Source organism: Danio rerio, chromosome 14, assembly GCF_049306965.1.
Source record: "Danio rerio strain Tuebingen ecotype United States chromosome 14, GRCz12tu, whole genome shotgun sequence".
NCBI classification, from domain to species: Eukaryota; Metazoa; Chordata; class Actinopteri; order Cypriniformes; family Danionidae; genus Danio; species Danio rerio.
In genome coordinates, this window is record NC_133189.1 from 37,136,988 (window position 1) to 37,156,346 (window position 19,359).

At 34.6% G+C, this 19,359-nt stretch overlaps 1 protein-coding gene and 1 long non-coding RNA gene across 6 annotated transcripts in view; one reads left to right on the forward strand and one right to left on the reverse strand.

Moving 5' to 3' along the window:
- atp11c (ATPase phospholipid transporting 11C (ATP11C blood group)) overlaps nucleotides 1-19,359 on the reverse strand; it is a 129,139-nt gene that overhangs the window by 90,608 nt on the left and 19,172 nt on the right. The gene's annotated exons all lie outside the window — the stretch shown is intronic.
- On the forward strand, nucleotides 3,244-17,994 carry LOC141377550 (uncharacterized). The gene is made up of 2 exons (XR_012389854.1): nucleotides 3,244-3,413; nucleotides 16,817-17,994. It is a non-coding gene; the product is annotated as an uncharacterized lncRNA (long non-coding RNA).

Here is a 19,359-nt window from a genome sequence, read left to right on the forward strand (position 1 = left end):
GAAATTATGGACTTAAAGGAGTTAAAAACTACATAATAATGGTCTATGTATAGCAACAGACAAAAATATCATTCAGTCACATCTAGTGCTGCATAATAATAGAAAAAACATCAACGTTATGTTATTATGTGATTTTTACTGATTTAAATACCATTTAACCAGATTAAATTGTGCTAAAAAGTTCATAATTTTAGACCATGTGGTATATTTTTGTAGCAAAAATACATTTTGATAAAAAGTGTACAGTTTACAGTATTCAGATTTAGAAACGGAATAATCAAAATTTAAAATAACACTAAATAGTCTCTACAGCATAAATAATTGAATATAGTTTACATTTTATATAGCTACAAACATTATACTGTAACTTCTTGTGCTTGGTTGTTTTTGAACTCACTTAAAATGCTTACGCAGGTCTTAAAAACACTTGCAGATGAACTTCGAGACTATTATGGTTAAAAATTACAAAATGCCAGATCTCCACAAATAAAATGTGCTCTGAATTGCAGTTCCCAGTCAACTTTAATCCTGACTCAGCATTGCACAGATTGTGATATGATTTTTGTGGATGTGCACGTTATGGTGTGCACAATGTATTGTGAATGCCTAGTCTGATTCTGGCAAAACTTTGAGCTTAGCATCCAAATGGAGGAAATATATTACACTGGACCTGTCAACAGCAATTTCATTAACGAATCCGAGGGATTCTCATTTCTCCTTGACCAGAGGTCAAATCAATAAAAATATGGCACAGCTTACCCCACTCTGCCCTACTGTCTAAAGCAGCAACGGATCAATAACACAAACATCGTTTGCTCAATCGAGACCCGATGCAGCTGCCACTGAATAAACATGACATTAGGGAAAAGAAGTAAAGCGTATCATTACTATATCAAATTAGGCTTTAAACACATTATGTTTACACTGCTCTAAATAAACGCACAAGCACAGCAGTGGCTCAGCCCTCAGTTTGCTGTGATTTTAGTGGAAACATAAAGCGGCATTCAGCCTGTGCCAGCATTACATCTGCTGACCACTTACTCGGATGCACAGATCACTGCGTGTTTGAGGCCGACACTCACATCAGAAGAAAGCAGAAGTGTGCCATGACTGCAGGCACGCAAGTCACTAGCCTGATTATAATTTTTAGCTTAGCCCAAAGAATAAAACATTTGTATATTTATTCTGCCTAATGCTGCTTGATATTCCTCCTATAGAAACAAACAAAAGAAAACTATTAAAACATTGGATGGGTTGAAGCTGGAAAGTTTCTTGTTGTTATTTTCCTTTGTAATTTCCTGGGAAAATAATAATGACTGGCCACCTTAACCACAGTTTACAGAAGATACCCACTGAAATTAATATAACAATTTCATTAATTCATTCAGTTTGCTTTGGCTTAGTCACTAATTTATCAGGGGTCGCCACAGTGGAATGAACCGTCAACAATTCCAGCATGTTTTACGCAGCGTTTGCCCTTCCAGCTGCAACTCAGTACTGGGAAACACACATACACTATCATTAGCTACATTTCCATCCACCTATTTTTATGCGCATTTTGGATATGTGCAGTAAAAAACAGATGATGGAAATGCCAAGAAGTGCATAAATTTTGAAAATGGGCATAAAAAACATGCGCAGTAGGATAAACTTTTTTTTTCAATGAGAAAAGATGCACATAAACTGCGATTCAAACACTTTTACCAAACAAATATCAGTTAGCACATTAAAAAAAGGTCAAGTGATTTAGTTATAAGAGATCATGTGATGATAAAAACGTGTGTAAATGGACAAACCAGCAGGCTGAGCACACTGTAAAATATCTGAAATGTTGTTTTGGTCAATCTAAAATGCCTTAACCAGGGCTTTACATTAACAACCGCCAACCCGCCAAATGCGGGTAGATTTCGGCGGTGGCGGGTAAGACAGACACTCCCACTAGCCACTTTGTCTGGTTGAAAATAATTTTCCCAAATAATAATTCTTAAAAGCAGGGTTCGACAATAAGGATGGTCCAATATGCATGCACAGGCGATCGAGAAGCAACACGACTGACAAAAATAATTGCGTTCGCAACTTCGCGTGAGCAAAGCAGGTGAATACCGAATGAGAGGATAATCACTCGCGCTAACAGCTGATGTGATGCACGCGACTGTTTATAACGCCATTTCCTTTTGTGAAGCAACTGTGTCTAGAAACACAACTGATGCGATCGATTCTCTTTCAAATAGACTGAACAAAAGGGGAGGAACACGCACCTACAGTCTTGTCTTGCTGCTTTCAAGAGTTCCAGAGTTGACTTATTGTAAGCAGCGCCAGTTGCTTTCGCTTTAACCATTCTTTGAAAAGATAATTTATGGGTCTATCATTAACCATGCGTGTGTGATCATCCTTTCATTATCACACAGTATGTTTTTTTACCTGCTTTCTTTTGCATTAATATAGTTTAATTATCATTTTTGTACAATAACATTGCTTTAATGGGAGAATAACTCCCCATTTATATGTAGTTAACTGCTGATCTGGGACCTTTAGCCAGGACATATGACTGTGCAAATGTTTTGTTAAATAAAAAGTATAGTATTCAGCTATATTTTGCATGTTTTCACACATTTAAAATTTGTGGCTAAGAAATAATTAACTGTTTATTTATGGTGTGGTCAGAGATAAATTGGGTAAATCCTTCATTTTGGGCTCTGAAAATTATGAAAACTAATTGTAATATATCAAACCCTGACCCATTTGCTCATGATTATTGAGCAAGCTAATACACGACACACAAAAAGAGAAATGAATGAGGAGACATGTAGAGATAACTCTAACTAAATAAAAAAATATATATAAAAAAATTTTAGTATGTCAAAGTCATATTTATGTGTATAAAATATATTTTCCCAACAATAAAATTGTGGCTAGTGAAAATGGCGAGTGGCTAGTAATGTTGAAAAACTACTAGCCACAGTGGCTGGTGGTCAAAAAAGTTAATGTTAAGCCCTGGCCTTAACCATTTCACTATTAGTGTTAATATATTATTCATGATCTCCAGAATCAAGAGCGTCTGTGCTCCGCATCTCACATCTTCAAATGCCACTATGCATTCACTGCAAGTCGGGATTCCCTTTTGAGATGCCAGTCAGTTACAAAATGAAGAAAAGATTGATGCAGCATTTTCCATTTCCGCTGCAAATTGCATTTTACCCGTTGATATTTGGCGCCAGTTTATCAGGAAGTGACGATTTTGTACGCTTTGACTCATTGGATGAAAAACGATATGTAATTCGAACATCTTTTATGCGATAATTCAGTTTTGCGCATAAAGTTAATTATCGTTTTTTTCTCTTTTTTTGGACAGAAACATAGCTATTCATATACACTATGAAAAATTTAGTTCATTTAATTCACTTATTACACATGTCTTTGGACTGTGAAGGAAACCGGAACACCCGGAGGAAGCCCACGCAAACACAGGGTGAACATGCAAGTCCACACAGAAATGCCAATTGGTCCAGCTGGTACTCAAACCAGTGACCTTCTTGCTGTGGGGAAACAGTGCTAACCACTGAGTCACCGTGCCACCATATAACAATAAAATAAAATAGTCAATTTGTTTTCCTTCACCAAGAACAAATAAAACAACAATACACTACCTTTGCATAACATTATGATGCATTTGTATTTTAGGTAAAGTATCTCTTCAACTTAAGACTAAACACTTCACTAAACAATAGAAAAGGCTTTTAAAACAATTATTAACATTTAACAGCTAACTTGCAAGCAAACATTTAACATACAAGCAGAAAATATTTACAGATTGAAAAATGTTTGATCTGTCTGCATTCAACCACTTTCATTTAGAGGCACATCCTGAGCTTGTTTATTTCGTTATTTTTTTTTTCTTCTTTTTAATTAGTCTGCATTTCACACAATGCTACATTTGATAAATGAACAAACCACACACTGCGCAGTTATGGGTCATGATTTCGCTGCCTCTCTTTTTTTCCCTTTTAAGCCTTTATATTTTATTTTCAGGTAAAATAAATGAGGCTTCCAGACAAAATTGCCAAGCTGAGCTGCTCCTGCCGCCCAGGCACCTGGAACTGTAATGAATATTCTGATGAAACGTTTTAAAGTTGCAGAAAAACACAGAGTCAGCTTCTGATGGAGTAACTCTCTCTGCAAATGATTGATTGCATCGCAGTTGAGCAATGGGATGGGAAATGGTCTGTGATATATCACTTATAAATACACTTCCCAACCCTAAGCTGTTGCGCTTCACGTTCGCTGTTTCTCAGCAGTAAATAAAGAGTGGATTGAAAGATGAAGGTGCGATAGCGTGACCTCTATCCACCACTCTGCTGTGCATGCAATAACAGCTGAATTAACAATTGATTGCTGTAAATCATATCATTTCTCTGGATTTATGATTTATGGATTTATGATTTTTGCCAGGCAGATGATAAAACGATGAAACATAATCCCACAGATTTACTCCTGAAGCAGGGAACAGAGTCATATCTAGGCAATATGAAGGTAGTAAACATTCAGAGCATCATTGGAACTTATTGGACTTCCGTGATTTTTGAACACTTCCAATATTTTGATATTACACCGTTTGGTAGCAAATGATGTTTATGTGCAGTAAAACAACCAGCGGTTTGCGTGATGACCTACATCACAGATACGCAGCCCTCGGAAGTAGTTGGCTATTGCTCTGAAGTCATTCACTGGATAACTCGTATATCTGCACAGATCAGCAGATAGATGTGGCTTTCAAGTGCTCTCCTCTCCATGATCAAGTGTTTTCCTCTCCATGATCATTGTAGCCAATCACAGTTAAGCTTGTGAACACAACAGCCAATCAGAGGCGTTTACGACCCTGCTCAACAGGGGAAACTCTGTTGTCATAATTTTCTTGCCTTTCAGTACATATTGGTAATGAAGGGGATACTTTTTGACCATTCTAACTCTGTTTTTCCACTGTACAGTATGGTATGATTCAGAACAACACAGCCTGACTTGCTTCAGTTCAGTTATGCTCAGTTTGCATTTACCCCAAAGTTTAGTACTGCTTAAAATGGGTGGGATTATAGCTATATTTGCGCATCTATACAGCTGTGACCTGAAAAACATTTTCATTGAATTTACTCTTTAGCTACCAATTAGATGTCTGAACTAGACATGAGATGATAACCATTTTCAAGGTATACCGTGGTTTTGGAAAAGTCAAGGTTTTAAAACCATCAAAATTTTCTGCAATACTATTCCTAAGGTCATTTTTATTTACTTATTTATTTTTTTTAGGACAACAGTATCTCCAGCAGAAAACATATACAAAAAATATCATTTTTAATTTTTAAAAATACATCATATACAATAATAAAATAATTAGTTTTTGAAACAAATGAATACAGCAAAAGTCAATAATTCATTTAGGCTGACATGTTTACTGTTCCAAAATATTTTAAATATTTCTCTATATAAAATATATTGTGTTCAAAAGAAAAAAAAAAAGTTTAGTTTTTTTACCAAGACATTTCAAAAAGAACATATTTTAGAGCATTAATCACAATACCACAAAACCGTGATATTTTTATCCAAGGTTATCATACATCATCTGTCAGAATCTTATACTGGCCTATGCTTAGTCTGGACCTGTTATACTGACCAAGATGCTGCCATTTCAGGTGTTCGTTTCTTGTGATGGTATAAATTGGTTTAGTCATGCAGACCAACAATACAACAGTGGCTGCTGCTGACTATTTAAATATAGAAGTTTTGGTGTGTCATATTGCAAAGCCAATGCAGGTAGTGATAATTCTCTCAGACCAATCAGTGATCGGCAGTGTGTCTACATCCCAATTTAGAAACAAAACAGCTTGCTTGGAGGTTGTACTAAAAAAGTACTAAGTACTATTATGGAATGCGGGCTCTTAAATATTGTTTATATCAGTGGTTCTCAAACTGTGGTGTGTGGGCTTCCTTCTAGTGGTATGTAGAGAAATGCTAAATAATGAAAAAAAAATTTAGTAATAATAACACACTTTTAACCTTTTGACGTGAACGATTACACTGATGTGATCAGCACCGGCAGTTCCCTGAAGCGTACGATCACATCATACATGCTAAAAAAGTGCTTTTGCAGACCGGTGCTGTTGTGTTGGCATTTCAGTTACTGCAAACTCAGGAATCTCCCCATGCTGCATCATTGGTAAAGTAATTATCCCAATTGTGTTAAATGTGTGTTCATATTAGTGTAAAATAATGCGTGTTTTCGATATATTAAGTTTTGTAAATCATCGTGGCTTTCAATTAACTTGTTACCTCAGATTTAGGCTAACTTATCTGGATGTGATTCAAATGTCGTAAGACACAGAACATAGCAACTTCACCTTGCTTGACGCTAGATAGCCTAATTAAAGTTAGTCTCTATGTGCGTTAAACACAAACTCCACGGTCCACTTAAGATGAGATCTCAAATCATGGAAATTCTGCATGTATGAATGGATAAAACACATATGAATTGGTCAAGCAGTGTATTTAATCACTCACTTTTCTGACACATGTACTGTAAAGGACGCGCAGTAAGCAAATCTAATTTCTAATTTAAATAATTCCAAATTAATTATTTTAAAATACAAGGTAATGTTTCGATTTTAAAGATATACAAAATAACATACAAATAGGATGTGTGTCCATTTAACATATTTCAAAATGTATCAGAAACGGTTTATATATGAATATGATGACATAAAGCCTACATTTTTTCCAAGCAACATTTCCAGGTTTTGCTGAATAGGTTACTATTTGTTAATAATTTACATGCAAGTACAGCAGTACTTTAAAAACAGTACCCTACCATTTTTAATTAACTTTTATAAGCACATTTTAAAAGTTAACTTTTTTGTTTTGTTTTTACTTATAAGCACAGTACAGTGTTCATATTGAAACTATTTATAGTTTAAAGTGGCTGACAATGATGAATATTCTTAATAATAGGAATTAATCCGCCTCTTCATTATGGTGGTATATGGAGAGACCATTTTTTTCTGAGGTGGTACTTAATGAAAAAAGCTTGAGTACCACTGGTTTATATCGATATCAGAATTTCATTGTATCAATCAAAATTAAGAACCATATTGGTTGTTAGTTTGGTCATTTCAATTGCTGATCAAAATGCTGTTCAGCAAAAATGCATTAAATAGATCAACTATGCAATATATCTACAATAAAAAGACATTTACTGTATTCATTAATACATCCTGACAATGTGTGTCAAAACAACTTTTAAATCAGTATAATTGATTTCCAAATGAGTATATCAGTAGATATTTGAAGAATTATAAAACACTAAAGATTCAATGGCTGCTGAAAATATAATGTCATTTAAAACCCTCAATATTTTATTAAATATAAACTTTTAATGTAGTAGTCGTAAGAATTAATGGACTTTGAAATGTATGCGAGTAAAAATGGTAAAGTTGTTCCAAAAAAAATGTCCAAAAGGCACATCTGAGTTTGCCTAAAACCAACAAAATCAGTTACAAGGATTAATAATAAGGTTCACATTTGCAAGTACAACTATACAACAGTTGTACAGTCCATTTATATATCACTTCATTTACAATAAGCATTCTGATGACAGCTAATAACAGATACAAGTCATGTGACCAGAAGGCAAACTGATGGAATGCAGTGGTGGAGGTAAAGTGTTGAGATTTTGTGTGTATGTCACAGATAAAACAAGCGTTTAGAACTTCAAATAATTTCACAATGGCAAACCAAATTCTGTTCTATTTTTAAAACATCCCCCAGGCCACATAGGAACAGGCGGCGAGCCACCGTTTGGACACCCTCTGCGCTAAATTAATAATTAAGTAATGGAAAGAGTACAGCTGTAAATCTACCACGAGCAGGCCATCCTCGAAAAGTGAAACCCAGAGGCCAATGATACACAAGATTCAGATTAAAGAATAAAGTGATTTGTGGTGCTTTCCTAGTCGCATGCCATATGACTTCTCACCTACAGCCTGACACAAAGCACATGGGTGGCGAAACCAGCGGGAAGTAGTTTATGATGAGATGACAATCCTATAGACTTGTCTATTTACACAAATTAAACTAAAATATTGCAAAGAAGAATCAAAAATGAACTAAATTACTAAGGTTAAGATTTTAGTAGAGGTGAACATAAGTTGCTTTAAAAGGAAACTCAGGTCATGCAACACTATACGTTTCATGTTTTCATAAAGCTTGTAACGAGCTAGACATAAAACTCTTCCAATTTTTTTTGCTCAATGGTTGTACTAGAAACCATCGTTTTTACTGGCCACAACCTTGATGGAAAATTAAGTTTTATATCATTAAATCTAATATAAGAAATGTTAAACTGAAAATTTTAAAATAATTTAATCAACACTCCTTAGTCTGGCTAAATAGAGATGAAGCCTTATTAACGTTCACATATGACTTGTTCACATCAACTGTGATTCATAAATCTTGTTAAGGTGGTAAGTGGGGGCGACCATGCTACATCCCACGGGAGATGCATTGAATTAAATACTGAAATGTGAAGAATGAGAATGCATCTAAATGTGAGCTCTCTGTTGGCCTAAAAGCCATGTGAACAGAGAAAAAATTGAGCAGATTTGATTTTATGTGTGTACAATGTGAAATGATGATGAATATCAGATATATGAATATCAAGCTCAGTCTGACCCTACATGTTAAATAAAGTTGTTTTTAAAAGGTTCTTTCTTTGAATATAATAATGCTTCGGTTTATAATTGTATCATGCTGAATAACATTTTTATGCAGAAATGTTTTTTCTTGTGGAGTTCAGGGTTCTTAATTTCCCACCTTTTGATTTACACTTTTGGAACTGACAATGCACTTCATTAGTGGTTTTCTGAGGCCTGAGCATCAACTACACACACAGTCCACACTCTCTCAGCAGGTAAGTGAATTCTTTCTTAAATAAATGTCTATAAATTTAAAGTTCAAAATGTAACTTGTTTCCTACCAATAATATTTTTTTTTCTGTTCATGTATGACCAGCTCATCTTTTCCACAGTGTAAGTAACAGATATTGAATTGAATGATTATCATCAATATTTTTTCTTAATTATTACTTTTAATTTACTACATGTTGAGAAATCGTACCATCTCACTATCAGCAGATAAAAGTTTAACTTAATTTTAACAAAACACACTCATAATGATGAGCATAAAGGCATCATAGAGGGTTTTGAAAATATTTAACTGGAACTTGGTTTTTACTACTTTTTGTTCTATATCAATTGTCATGTATTCATGTATTCAGTCTTTTTTGCTACATTTATTCATTCACTTTCCTTCTGCTTAGTCCCTTCATTCATCAGGGGTTGCCACAGCGAAATGAATCTCCAACTCATCCAGTCTTACGCAGTGGATGCCATTCCAGCTGCAACCCAGTACTGGGAATCATGTGTATATGTATGAGATATACATTTTCTCCTTTTGTTGTTTGATTAATAGTAAATTAATTTATGATTAATAGTGATTAATAGCAGGGATATTGCTTGTTGTCACTTTAATAGTTTCTCTTTCACATGTCTTTTGATTCTCAACTTGTTTGTTTATTACAAAAATGAGGGTTAATATGAATAATTACTAAGCACTGTGCTCTGACACAAATGTGCATGTATTTGACAATTAAGGCGCTCACATTGAGATGGTGTTAGATGTGTGTGCTCTGCTCATCTCTGAGCCTGTCCAAGGCTAAGCGCGGCACGCACACACACAGAGCATGTGCTCTTCCGCACTTTTAAAAATATGAATGATGCACATCCCGTGCTGCAGACATTACATTACAGTACGTGCTTTTAGTCATTTTCACGTGGAACAGAGCAACAAATGTGTACGCCTGGAAAGGGGGCGGTATATGATGGAATAATCGTTTATCTCGATTAATGGATTTTTTTAAATCGTTAGAAGCCAAAATCGAAACCAGATTTTGGATTAATTGCACAGCCCTACTATGAAATGTTTATTTTCAGCTCTGGGTTCAACTTTAGGCCCCATCTGATTAGTTAAAATTAGTCAAACAACCAACACATGAAATAAAAGTAATTTGTCAAACATGTCTGCATAGAATTAAAAAAATTATTCATTTGATTTACTCATTTTATTGAGGTAAGTGGTTGCAAACAATTTATATACTATTTATATGGGCTGAATTTAAGCTTAAAATTTAATAACGTTTAACTTAATTTGTTTGTTTAAAGTCAGCCCATATAAATAGTTAGCAAACATTTACCTTAGAAAAATGCGTAAATTCAATGACTCATTTTTTCAGTGTATATTTCGTATCTACTATTAGCGTTATAATGATATATTTGCAAAATATGCGCAGCCCTACAAAGAACCCTATTTAGTACTGTTTTAAGCTATTTTCATAAGTCTATTATCCCATACACTGACCTGAATATTTAAATGTGGCTATAATAGGTTCTGATTGAGAGAAAAAACAGATAAACAGGCAAATGCAAGGAAGGGCCCAAAGGAAAGTCCAACCCAAATAACACCACATCCTTCCATTAAGCGTTATGTTGTGCTGAGACTTCTGCACACCTTTTTTGCAAGTTCCGTATGTGGACAGGGGATTTCCATACGATGCACTTCCTCATCCTCATGCATGAAAGAATGCACATTTTGCATTTCAAATGAGCCCAATAGCAACAGGAGACACAAGCCCAGCTTTCAGGCGTCCATCGGCACCCAGACTCTTTTCCAGAAGCCTATGTGAACTAAATCTCCAGCATTAAACAAAACCATTTCGGCAAATAAAGTGGTATATATCTGCAGTGATATTTCACCAATGACATTCAGAGCAGCAGACTATCAAACACTGAGAAAACAGGGCAAGAAGGCAAGGCATCAAAGTGACAGTGACAGGCAGAGAGCAGAAGAACAGGCTTCAAGTCAAGTGTGAATGACTGAGTGAACAACGAGCTTCTAAATACTCCTGAAAGTGGATGTCAGCTGAGATTTTGTGGCCGAGAGCTGATGAGGAGCTGCACGTGACCGGTCCACTCCTGTAACAACCACCACAAACAAATGGTCTACTACTGTTTTTGCATAATCATTTGCAAACTCGATTCTCCGCGTGGCAGAATGGAGACACGGGTTGCCAGAGGAACAAGATTGTTGCTACACTGAAAAAAGGAGGTGTTAATTAAGAGCACTGATGGGGAAAAAGGGAAAAGGACTGGAACGCTTAGAATAACTGCACGGATTTAAAGACTTGGAGTAAAGCGTAAGTGGCTTTGTGAAGGCTGTATTAAACTATGCAACACCCACTCACTGCTCTCATAACCTGATGCTAACAGCAGGGCCACGTTGAGAGAGTCCAAAAGGGCATGTTTTAGAGACCTAAAGAGCTCTCGTTGGGTATAACAGAGTTTGTCAACCGCAAAAACAAAGTAAATCAGATTCAACAGCTAAGGGCTGTGCAATATTACCATATACTGTATGCTGTAGACAAAATTGAACTCATATTATTTTATATTTTGCTCTGTCGTTTATTTTCTGGTGTCACAAAATACAATATTTGGTAATACTTGGTAGCACATATTACATTCCATTACAGGGATTTAGAAAGTTGAAAGTCCTATGTTTATATTATGTCCTATGTGTATATATATATATATATATATATATATATATATATATATATATATATATATATATATATATATATATAATTAGATATTAGAAAATATATATTAGATTTTTGGAAGTCAACTTTTATTTTATCAAAGTCGAGTTGACGTCGAGTAATCGATGGTGATATCATCAATAAAACAAATCTCATCTTATATTTTGCCTATTTACTTCAGGGTTCAGAATTGCCACTGTTTTAGTCACATATGAGCCCAAAATTTTATCTATGCGACCCTTAAAAATATATTTGGGAACATTTGTGCGAGTGCATAAAATTGATGTTGTGCGACCAGTTTTCACGGCAAAATGTTCACCACATGCGCATTCACGCATTAAGCATCTTTGCACCTAAAAACACCAAACATAGTGCTTAGGAATGGTTTAAAACAGTTGACATGTCAACTTGCTGGGGATGGTTAAGAGGCCATGATGGACAGAGGCCAGTGGCCAAATTTGGGGACATCCTGGGATTTTTTTAATGACCACAGGAGCTCAGTTTACATCTCATCCAAAAGATGGTGCTCACTGAGTAGTATAGAGTCCCCATCAATATACTAGGGATTGAGCACCCCCAGCTGGTCTCACCAACACCACTTCCGGCAGCAACCTAGCTTTCCCATGTGGTCTCGCATCCAGGTACTGACTGGGCGCTGCCCTGCTTAGCTTCAGTGGGCGACCATGTGACAGATGCAGAGAGCTAGCTGCCAGCACAGTGATTTCAGTAGTTCCTTTTTACACCAATTTTGACATATCAGGATGAACAATAAACTTCTGAAAGGGCTGAAAATGCTAGTTTGGATGGAGAATTTTATTAAATGAAGTTGTTTTTTTAACCTTTAGCGATTAATATGAAACCAGTTTAAAATTTTGTACTGTAATGGATTTTGAATTGCATTTAACGAGTAAAAAACTTTAATAAAATAAAAGATTAAAATATAAATTTATTTAAAATTAAAACTAAAATTAAATTAAATTAAACTAAATTCAATTAAAAATATATTATTGACAGTAGAACTCGCAAAAAAAAATAAAAATTCAGCTCTGTTTACCAATGCACTATGAGAAAACCACACACTTCTTCAACACAGGAAAAAACAAGTGTATATTAAAAGATGTGTAGAAACATCCAATTATGATCACTGCATTATTGAACTATTATAAAGGACGTGGGCAGCACTCACTGTGTCATCTCCGAGCTTTATGAAAGCAAAGAAACATTCAGCAAGCTTGAAGCCAAATAAAACAAGCTATCTGGCTTCAGTTTTAACATGGTTACATAAGTGAGAGCTGAAGTTCCCACAAGTGAACAAAAACGATATTCTTTCGACATCAGCCCTACGTTAACAAAGCAAACTTTAAGGATCAATTTGTCTGGCACAGAACATCATTATATCTGATTTACATCGAGCTTTCAAGAAAGGAAAAAAGGAAAAATCCATCAAGCGATACAGAATCAACACATCATCAGCGTTACATTAGGACTTCAGCTGCTGCTTCAGTACATTCTGCACATTACCTGATAATAAAAGGCTTAACCACTTTAATTCATCACATTTTATAGTGATCGTAGGCACCTCGGAGTACAGCAGATACTACAATGCGTTTTAGTACTGACTCCTAAGTCTTTCATTCTCCATCATGTGCAGAATACAGGGTGGCACCGGGAGGATATTAATAGCAGCACGACACGGTGAAGTGAAGACTTGTAGTGAGAGGAGTCTGAGCAGCGGTGCGGTATTAGACACTCTGTACTGTGGCCTGGCCTATATTAACATGGCCTCACTGACAGAAAGACTAAAAAAAGGACGGAAGGAAAATAAAGTAAACTTCATCTGGGGATTCTGCATGTTGCAAGATCAAATGATGTGTGAGATGAGTTTTCGCTGATGGCTTTCTGGAAGTAATGCCGATGCTGATGGCTTTTGCTTGAGACATGGGGAATAGGGAATGGGGGAGATTATTCAATTCTATATTATTCAAGATAATGACTTCGATTTTGAAGTTAAACTAGTCAGCTTGGTTTCATATGTATATAGTTTGCGGGAGAACAAGTTGGATAAAAAAAATAACAATAATAAATTAAATAAATACACAATTAATGCAATTAAAAAGCAACAAATCAGTATTATCTGATTTCATTTTGATTGTATACAAAACAATTTTGAGTGTACTGCTTTGATTGTTTTTAGGATGTCTTTGAATCCTTAATGTAATTTCCATATTCATTTATTTATGGAATTTTTATGTAATTTTTACAACTTTTGGACTCCTATATGTTTGGTTCTTTTGTGTACCCAATGAGGAAAAACCCTATGTACCATATAGGGCTGAACAATATATCTTTTGAGCATAAACATTGCAATGTGTGTATCTGCAATAGTCTTATCGCAGGAATAGATTATTTATTAAAAATTAAAAGATATTTTTAAATATCCTTTTTTTTATTATTATTATTACTATTATTATTATATAAAATAATTTATACAATGATGGCCATTTTTATTGTCATACCCTAAACTAGAGTCATTGGTCCAACCTTAGCACAACTGAAACCTCAATAACCAAGAAGTAGGTAGCACATTTCTGTTATTGTTGATATAACTAATGCAATTTTTTATTTATTTATCTATTTATTTACTTATTTAATTTACTTTCCCCATTGTTGTATTATTATCACTTTATTTAAATAAGTATATGTACAGTTGCAGTCAGAATAATAAATAATTATTTTTTTTCAATAGTCTACAGAACAAACCATCGTTATATACCAACTTGCCTAAAAACCCTAACCTGACGAGTTTAACTAACCTAGTTAAGCCTTTAAATGTCACTTTAAGCTGTAAAGAAGTGTCTTGAAAAATATCTATTAAAATATTATTTACTGTCATAATGACAAAGACTAAATAAATCAGTTATTAGAGATGAGTTATTAAAACTATTATGTTTAGAAATGTGTTGAAAAAATCTTCTCTCCGTTAAAAAGAAATTGAGGAAAAAATAAACAGACGGTCTAATAATTCAGAAGGGCTAATAATTCTGACTTCCACTGTATGTACATATACATTTTTTTCTCATTTATTAATTATCTTATACATTTATTTATTTTTATTTCATTATTATTATTATTATTCCCCCACTCAGTCCTGTTATATATTTTACAAGAAGACTGGCTATGTGTATGTGTGGGTGGGATGAGGCGGGGGTTGGGGGGGGGGGGGGGGTTAAATATTTATATAAGTGTTTAAAAGAAAAAAAAGCAGAAATAGGACATTTGTATCCAAAAAATGCTATTCAACTTGTGTACAATAAATAAAATTTACACAAATAGGGCCCTGTTATTTAACGTTTGCTTGTTCAGATTATATATCTGGATGCTGTTAAATGGCCCTTAAAAACAAAGCGCTGTTTATTTAACTTTTATTTTTGTTCTGTTGTGTTTATATGTGCTTGTAATTTATTAAAATTTTTGCAAATGCACTGCATAAAATAATATTTAATCTGAACTGTAAATTATTTTATTGTCATTTTAAGACCATTTTATGCATTCATTTTATAATGACAGAATGGCATTATCTTTCAAAGAATACATAATATTTTATTCGTTACAATATTTCATTTAATTATATGCAGGTTAAAAAGTAACAGAGGCTGCATTTTGTTGCCTTGTACTTGTACATGTGTAATGACAATAAAGATAAATCTTATCTAATTTATGTTAGATGGATCTATTTCATTTGTCAGACATCCACAAGAAAAATTGATAAAGTAATTTATAGTAAGTACTATAGTGTTTTTTTTTAATATACTAAGAGGCAGTATGTTTACATGGACACCAATAATCTGAATTTAATACTATTAAGACAATACTCTGATTAAGAGTCTACCATGTAAACAGCAATTTTTTATCTTAATCTGACTAAAGCCAAAAGTCTAACTAAACAGAAATCAGAATAAGACATATGAAGTATGCATATTTTAGTCGCATTATTGAAGAGCAGCACCTTAATCAAACTATTAACATCATGTAGGACTATTCGCTGCATTTTGTGGCAAGATGTTTCATACACACACGGCTGTTTGACAATAATCTCTTCACCTATCGAGTCAGTGAAGGACCACAGACTGCTGCATCGTGAAATGATCAGGCTTTTTTCCCCCCCATACAGCTTGTAGCATCAAATTCCATTAAAACAACACTCTTCCAGCAGTTCAAACTCGCATCCAATATCTCGTTTGTCATGGGGGAGCAAGCATGAAATGTTCCTGAATAAAAGTGAAAGTGTCAAACTGCAGTTAAAAATCGACAAATTAAAAATGAAGCACCCGAAATTACATAAAACTTATGACAGGCCTAACATCTGTATGTAAATTTGGAAACTGCAATAGAAAAACTATATATTTTTATATATTATAACTATATAAAAAAAGAATGAGATGTAGTTTTTTTCCCACAGAAGAAAATTTAAAGCAGATTTTTAGCAGACATTGTGGTCCTTAGGGATTCATAAAATAGTACTTTAAGAATAATAAAAAAACATACAGACACAACTAAATTAATGTCACTTGCTATGTTAAGATGTGAGTTAATGTTATATGCACACTGTTAACAATTTCCTGTCAACTCTACAGTAACTAACCGGAAGCAGTTCACCAGCAACTTACTGTAGATCATTACAACAAAAAAACTGTATTTATATTTACAGCACCATTTATATTGCTGTATATGTATATTTACAGAATTATAAGTATATTTTACAGTAAAAAAGTAATTTGCATAATGCAACTTAATACAGTAAAATACTGCAAAACTGTCCTAAAGTAAAATATAGTTCATATTTACTGTTAAATACTTTGAAGTTTATAAAAATTTTTAGTGTAAAACTGAAATATCGCTTAAAATATTTGCAAATAATCTACCTAATGGGGCGAAGCAGTGGCGCAGTAGGTAGTGCTGTCGCCTCTCAGCATAAAGGTCTCATCTCAAAAAGCCTCATCTCAAATAAAAGCCTCATCTCAGTTGCCGTTTCTGTGTGGAGTTTGCATGTTCTCCCTGCATTTGTGTGGGTTTCATCTGGGTGCTCCGGTTTCCCCCACAGTCCAAAGACATACGGTACAGGTGAATTGGGTAGGCTAAATTGTCCGTAGTGTATGACTGTGTGTGTGGATGTTTCCCAGAGATGAGTTGATGCTGGGAGGGCATTCGCTGCGTAAAAACCTGCTGGATAAGTTGGCGGTTCGTTCCGCTGTGGCGACCCCGGATTGATAAAGGGACTAAGCCGACCAGAAAATGAAGGAATGAATGAATCTACCTAATGATTCAAAGAGACAAAATGGCCACTTCCTAATAACATAGTGTAAAACATCAAAAAGAAAAATGGAATTTGCTGTGGTAGGAGAAGCCACTGTGGGGTTTTTCTTATAAACTTCCTGCATCTCAGAAGACAAAAGACTAAATGCAATAAACTCACCTATAACTGACTTTTAGAGGTGCAAGGCCGCTTTTTGGGAGCCCAGCTGCTTAAGAAAGTACTGGGAGGCAATAAAACCAAAACTACTTTGATGACAGAGTTTGACCAAAGCATTTTAGAATGACCAAGCCAACATTTCAGATGGTGTGAAACATCAGTCTGCTGGTTTGCCATATCCCATCATGCCCCAGTTCTAAAAGAAAAGCAGATTGCTGTATAAAATGGGTGTGCGCGCCAGTTAAAATAAATAAATAAATAAATTTGCTGAAATTTATTCAGTTAATGTCCTGCCATCAAAGTTTGTGAAATTAAAAAGTTTATCCTCAGTTGTGTGCAGAAGTTTAATGCATATTTTCAAAATGCATGCATATCTTCTTGTTTTTATTAAGCAATTTTTAATGCAATAGTCCATTTATGGACATAAAACCAGGTAGAGCTACTTACTCCAGGGGATACAATAAGGTCTATTGAACGCAAAACAATCAGCAGTTCTCAAGTTTAAAGATGTTAAATTGCATCTAATAATCATGCATCTAATAACCCCATGTTTTTTTTCCCCACGGCAAAAGCTCATTTCTGTGTGAACAGCCCTTTGGGACAAGCAACGTTATATTAATACTGTATATTACAATCCCACACAAAGCACATCACAATCAGATATATGTTTTTTTATGTAATTTTTGTTGTTCTTATTATCACTGAATTGTCAAAGTGTCTAACTGTAGCATTAGCTAATTGTTTAGTAAAAACACAATTCCTCAATTTAAAAACAGTCCAATTTGAGACATTTATTTTCACTTTTACAAACAGAATGATAAAGGCAAGCCTGTTCTTGCTCTCAGCTGCTAGTGAAAATGCAACTGGTCTGCGCTTGCTTGGCTCAAGTCCAGTTCTCAGCCGGAGTCTGCAGAGACATGTGAGATTACAGAGGGATATGAGAGAGGTGAAAGTTTATGGATAAGCTGATGGGAGAGAAAACAAGAGGAAGCCGATGTGCTGTTGTCTGCACAAAGAGAATGTGACTTGAGATGACAGGTTGCTGTCAGCGAGTCTGGGAACGTGTCTTTGAGACAATGGTCTTCATTGGATTCATTAATCACATTTACAGGCACTGTGAAACTAGAAGTACACACAGGTCCCACTGGTATGGAAAATATTATTAAGTAGCACTGCTATACTCTTTCAAAAACTACATTTGCTCTGAATGTATGCTTTGTTTATTTATCACCTGAAACGGGCCATGACTTAAATTCCCAAGCGCCTTATATAAGGCAATTAAAGTCAAACAAGCAAAAAAAAAAGTGCAAAAGCACACAAATTTGGATTTGTGGTGAATGAGAGGCATGTGAGTTTTTGAACAGCACATTTCCCACACATCGCTTTAAATAAAATCACATTTTGCAGTTAAATATTTATTGACTGCTACAATCTGTTTCATAAGGCTGATTTCTCGCTAGTTTCATTCTGTTGTATCAGTCCACGCATCCCTTCTTCTCACACAGCAATTTCAACTCAAATCAATCCCACATCCATTCACTAATCTATTTTTGTAGTCATGCAATAAGCAGTAAAAATGTACAGTCAGCCAGCTATTAAAACAAAATAAACCCTGACAGTGTGCATTATCCCATACATGTATCAGCATATCCATACAGATTTGAACAAAAGACCTTTTCTGCACTGCTGCATTTGACTCTGAACATTCTTGATTTGAAAGTTAAAGATATTGTGAATGCTATTGTGCCTTTGAAGATTCATATAATTATAAAACCTGTTTTCCAATTAGGTTTGCGGCATCACACCTCCAATGCCTTGACTTTGAAGCCACTTTGTATCTTTTTAGCAAAACTCCAGATAAGTGTTTTTTGAAAAGGTTTTAAAATTTAGATTTTGTAGACAAAGACAAAGCAAGACAACATCATCATGACATCAATTGAACTGTTTCAAAATATAAAGAAAAAAAAAAGATTAAATAGTAGTATGCTGGAAAGTAACCCATTTGGGTTAATAAAGGTCATGAGAAAATCAAATATAAACTCCAACACATTCCAGTATGAGATTAGAATAAACAATGAAGTGAATATCTTGACAAATTTATGTGCCAACAAAAATATCATATATGCACCATTGCTGTATCAAAAGCAGAACGTGTCTAAACAGCATCTTGAATATACACATACTGAAATTGACT